General features: G+C 45.6%; 1 protein-coding gene across 1 annotated transcript in view; it reads left to right on the top strand.

The window, feature by feature from the left end:
• Nucleotides 1-3,575: 3,575 nt before the first annotated feature.
• Nucleotides 3,576-6,000, top strand: part of TDRD1 (tudor domain containing 1) — a 127,848-nt gene continuing 125,423 nt past the window's right edge. The window contains exon 1 of the mRNA XM_040322138.1: nucleotides 3,576-3,643. The gene's annotated coding sequence lies outside the window, so the exon portion shown is untranslated. The remainder of the gene's footprint in view (nucleotides 3,644-6,000) is intronic.

Here is a 6,000-nt window from a genome sequence, read left to right as displayed (position 1 = left end):
AAAGGGAGGGACTGGTCCGATCATTAGGATTGAGGGGCGGAGTTAGGCACCTTATAGGAATCAGCCGAGCAGAGAGTACCTGAGAGGGCGGAGGCAAGGGCTGGTGAAGGCGGAGCTTTGGGGCGATAAAGCGGCCTAGAAGCAACTGGAGCGCCCTCTATCGGGCACTGAGCTCCACTGAGTGTCACCTCAAAGTGGGGAAGCTAAAAAATAAATACAAATAAAGAGTTTTATAATATTAAAGTATAACTAGAGGAAATACTTTTTTTTTCTCTCCAACAATTTTTTATTGATAAGTTTTACAATACACGTAAAATTCCAGTACAAACTTCTGCAGTGTCAAACTCAATTCTCTAACATAACCAAATCAATTTGAGCAAGTCAGAAAAAAATAAAAAATAATTTTGTCTATAGATTGCATTAAAAAATATTTATTCTGCTGACAATATCGCACCACGGCAAAAAAAAAAAAAGATATATATATATATATATATATATATATATATATATATATATATATATATATATATATATATATATATATATATATATATATTGCATTAAATATTTATTTTGCTGACAATATCCCTGTGGAAAAAAATATAATTGTATTTTTGTCTATAGATTGCATTAAAATTTATTTATTCTGCTGACAATATCGCACCACGGCAAAAAACAAAAGATATATATATATATATATATATATATATATATATATATATATATATATATATATATATATATATTGCATTAAATATTTATTTTGCTGACAATATCACTGTGGAAAATAATTTAATTGTATTTTTGTCTATAGATTAGATTAATAAATATTTATTTTATTATTATATAGAATTTATATAGCGCCAACCGTTTGTGCAGCGCTTTACAACATGTGCGCAGACAGTACAGTTACAATACATTTCAATACAGGAGGGATCAGAGGGCCCTGCTCCTTAGAGCTTACAATCTAGGAGGGAGGGTCGAGTGAAACAAAAGGTGACAACTGTGGGGATGAACTGATGGAGAAATAAAAAATACACTTGTTAGGTGTGGGTAGGATAGGCAATTGACAATTGCGCGGTCGTGCGACGTGGCTCCCAAACAAAATTGGCGTCCTTTTTTTCCCACAAATAGAGCTTTCTTTTGGTGGTATTTGATCACCTCTGCGGTTTTTATTTTTTGCGCTATAAACAAAAATAGAAGATTTTTTTATTATAAAAAGCAATATATTTTACTTTTTGCTATAATAAAAATCCCCAAAAAAGATTAAAAAAAAAACGTTTTTTTCCCCCTCAGTTTAGGCCGAAACGTATTCTTCTACCTATTTTTGGTAAAGAAAATCGCAATAAGCCTTTATTGATTGGTTTTCGCAAAATGTATAGCATTTTCAAAATAGGGGATAGTTTTAAGGCATTTTTATTAATATTTTTTTTTTTTTACTACTAATCAGTGATTTTTTTCGGGACTGCGACATCATGGCGGACACTTTTGACACATTGTCATTTTCACAGCGAAAAGTGCTATAAAAATGCACTTATTACTGTGAAAATGACACTGACAGTGGGGGGGGGGCGCTAAAGGGTTAAGTGTGTTCTAAGGGAGTGTTCTTACTGTGGGGGGGGGGGCGTGGCTGTGCATGTGACGTCACTGATCGTCATTCCCTAACAAAGGGAACAGACGATCACTGACAGCCACACTAGGAAGAATGGGGAAGGTTTGTTTACACTCACCTCTCCCCGTTCTTCCTCTCTATGACCCGATCGCGGGACACCGGCGGCGATCGGATCTGCGGGTCTCGCGGGCGCGGTCACGGAGGACAGAACCGGGTCGCGAGCGTGCCGCCGCCCGCGACTCACGGCTGGGCATCTTAAAGGGGACGTACCTGTACGTCCATGTGCCATTCTGCCGACATAAATAGTCGTGCGGCGGTCCTTAACCAATTATGGGTATTCCCCCCCCCCCCCAAGGCCCTCAGAAGTAGTGTCCCCACTGGAATATTTAAGGGCAGGTCTTAACCACTTCGGCCCGGCCTATAGCCGATTTACGTCCGGGAAGTGGTTCCGAAATCTGACAGGACGTCCATGGACGTCCTGCAGGATTTCATGCCGCGCGGCGATCGGTGATGCGGGGTGTCAGTCTGACACCCTGCATCTCTGATCTCGGTAAAGAGCCTTCCGGCGGAGACTCTTTACCACGAGATCAGCCCGTGTCCAATCATGGCTGTTGACGATGTAAACAGGAAGAGCTGTTGATGGCTCTTCCTCACTCTCGTCTGACAGACGCGAGTAGAGGAGAGCCGATCGGCGGCTCTCCTGACAGGGGGGGGTTCGCGCTGATTGTTTATCAGCGCAGCCCCCCCTCGGATCGCCACACTGGACCACCAGGGAAGCCCACCCTGGACCACCAGGGAAGGGCAAATAAAAAAAAAAGTATTTAAAAAAAGTCTTTAAAAAAAAAAAAGCTTTAAAAAAAAGAAAGAAAAAAGATGCCAATCAGTGCCCACAAATGGCACTGACTGGCAACATGGGTAGATCAGTGCTGCCCCACAGTGTCCATCAGTGCCACCCCAGTGTCCATCAGTGCCACCCCACAGTGCCCATCCATGCCCAGTGCCTACCTATCAGTGCCCATCTGTGCCACCCATAAGTATCCATCAGTGCCACCCGTAAGTGCCGCCCATGAGTGCCCATCTGTGCCGCCCATGAGTGCCCATCAGTGCCGCCTATGTGTGCCCATCAGTGCCGCCTATGTGTGCCCATCAGTGCCGCCTATGTGTGCCCATCAGTGCCGCATACCAGCGCCGCCAATCAGTGCCAGCTCATCTGTGCCCGTCAGTACTACCTCATCGATGTCCATCAGTGCCATCTCATCGGTGCCCCATCAGTGCCGCCATATCAGTGTCCGTAATTGAAAGAGAAAACTTACTTATTTACAAAAAAAATTAACAGAAAAAAAATAAAAACTTAATTTTTTTTCAAAATTTTCAGTCTTTTTTTAGTTGTTGCGCAAAAAAAAAAAAATCGCAGAGGTGATCAAATACCACCAAAAGAAAGCTCTATTTGTGGGGAAAAAAAGGACGCCAATTTTGTTTGGGAGCCACGTCGCACGACCGCGCAATTGTCATTGAAAATGCGACAGTGCTGAAAGCTGAAAATTGGCTTGGGCGGGAAGGTGCGTAAGTGCCTGGTATGGAAGTGGTTAAACAGGAAGGGGGTGTACTTTGACAGGAAGGGGTGTATCATATGTAAATTAGGGGTTGCACGAGTTTAGTCAGGCTTAGGGTAGCACTATACCTAAATACACCACTGCCAGTAGCCGCTATAAAATGGACAGGCCACACAATGAAATAGTGGGGGTAAAGATGGCTGAACCCCTCTTCCTTCCATTGTCTCTCCTCTAGAATGGAGCAGTACCCGGATTTATTGATCAGTCATGCTGGGGATCTCCTTATTGGGGGGGGTCATCAATCATTTCTCATATTGGGGTATACTGAGCCAGGAGCACTGATTAGACACGCCCTATCTTCCCTGAACCCCGCCCTCTCCTGAGCGGGGCGGGGATCTAGGCGTCGCACGTGCGGTGTCACGTGGTGGGCGGAGCGCGGAACGTTGTTGGTTTGGCGCGGAGTGGAGCGGACAGGTTGGTGAGTTGGGGGGGACACGTGGAGGGGGTTATAGGCCTCTGTAAGGTGTACAGGGCGGAGGGTGTCTAATTCTTCTCAATGACATCCTCAGCAGAGCCGTTGAGTGCATTATGTTTTGTGGGGGGTTGGAAATCATGCCCTGCCTCCACCCCAGTCAATGTTACCTCTGTAAGTTGGGGGTGTGGCCAGATTATTATCTTGGGGGGGGGGGTATCATTTACATAGAACTAAAGTCATTTTATTATATTGAGTAAAGGAGTGGGGTTATTTCGTTGCCATTTTCTCCCTTTTGTGGAGATTTCCCCCTCACTTCCTGTCCCATCTCTAAGTAAGTCGCCCCTCCATAGTGGAGGATGGTTTTATGTTGATATGGGACGCTCTGCAGATATGGGGACGCTCCGCGTTCGACCCGCTTTGCGACCGGCGTTCTGACGATATGAACCGCTCGCTCTCGAATTGCGCATGCAAAGGAAAGCCGCTTGCGCTGAAGTGGCACATGCGCGAGTGGCCTATAGCGACAAAGCAGCAGCTTTTTCTTGAAATGCTGCTCGTAGCTGCGAATGCGCGATTGAGAGCGTTCAATATCGACGGAACGCCATTTCAAAGTACGGGACGCATACCGGAAGATTGTACGTCTCATGCGCACTTTGCAAGCACCCCATACCTACAGAGCGTCACTCATCGACATAACACAGGAGTCCCAGCTTGTCAGAACTAGTGTCCCCTGTTGCCATTTGTGTCCCATTTGGGGAGATTTTCCTTTACTTCCTGTCCCATCTCCAAACAGGAAGTGAGAGTAAGTCGCCTCCGTAGTGGGGGATGGTTTTATGTGATATGGGACACTCTTGCAGGTATGGGACGCTTGCCTACTGCGCATGAGACATCCAATACTCTGGTTTTCGTTCCGTGTTTGACCCGCTTAGTGTCCCGGTGTTCTGACGATATGAACCGCTCGCTCTGGAATAGCGGCATGCAAAGGAAAGCCGCTTGCTCTGGAATAGCACTGCGTGAGAGCGGCCTATAGCGACAAAGCAGCGGCTTTTTCTTTAAATTCTTCTTGTACTGCGCATGCGTGATTGAGAGCGTTCGATATCGACGGACCGCCATTGCAAAGGTACTGTGCGCATACCGCCATTGCAAAGTACTAGCGGCTGTTTTGTACCGCCATTGCCAAGTACTGCGCGTGTATACCGCATTTGCAAAAGTACTGTGCGGTGTACCGCCATTGCAAAGTACTGTGCGTGTACCGCCATTGCAAATTACTGTGCGTTGTACCGCCATTGCAATGTACTGTGCGTGTACCGCCATTGCAAAGTACTGTGCCACTACCGCCATTGCATAGGTATGGAAGATTGTATGTCTCATGCGCACTTTGCGAAGCACCCCACACCTACCAGAGCGTCACTAGTCGACATAACACAGAGTCCCAGGTTTGTCAGAACTAGTGTCCTCTGTTGCCATTTGGGGAGATTTTCCTTCCCTTCCTGTTCCATAGCCACAACAGGAAGTTGAGAGGAAATCCCCTTCATAGTGAGTTGTCGCCAGAACAAGTGTCCCCATTGGAAGATTCCCCCCTCTAATCCTGTTCTGCTGACAACCCACTGTTTGGGGTGTTGGATAAAAAGGACAAATAGAGAGGGTGAAATCTCTCAAATGGGGCCTCAGACGGCAATAAATGTAACAAAATTTCCACTTGTGTGACTTGTCATGCGACGTTGGCAGTCCCAAGCGCAGGACAGTCGTACCCCATGATTTCCAATGAGTACCGTTCATATCTGTGCAAAATCAAAGTAGTACCTGCCACTACTTTGGTCTGACTTCGATGTGACTTCAGGTCCATAGACCTCAAGAATACACAGGCATTGCTTTGAGTCTCATTAAAATCATGCGACTTTGGGGTTGCAATAGTATAAACCTACCCTTAAGCCACTTGACCCCTGGAAGATTTACCCCCCCATTCATGATGGGCCATTTTTTTGTGATGCGGCACTGCGTTACTTCTAGCTGACAATTGCGCAGTCGTGCGTTATTGTACCCAAATAAAGACTTGTTCTTTTTTTTTCCTCCACAAATAGTTTTCTTTTGGTGGTATTTGATCAGCTCTGCTGCTTTTATTTTGCGCTATAAACAAAAAAAGCAACTTTGAAAAAAAAACAATGGGCCAGATCCACAGCCAGCCGCTGTAACTTAAATATTCCCATTTAAGTTACAACCGCCGCAAAATTTCTACCTAAGTGCCCGATCCACAAGCACTTACCTAGAAATTTTTCGGCTGTGTAACTTATAAATCCGGCCGGCGCAAGGCGTTCCTATTCAAATGGGGCGAGTCCATTTAAATTAGGCGCGCTCCCGCGCCG

The sequence above is a fragment of the Rana temporaria genome, chromosome 8 (assembly GCF_905171775.1).
Source record: "Rana temporaria chromosome 8, aRanTem1.1, whole genome shotgun sequence".
Classification (NCBI taxonomy): domain Eukaryota; kingdom Metazoa; phylum Chordata; class Amphibia; order Anura; family Ranidae; genus Rana; species Rana temporaria.
The sequence above is the reverse complement of the archived record's forward strand: the minus strand, read 5'-3'. Positions and strand labels throughout refer to the sequence as shown.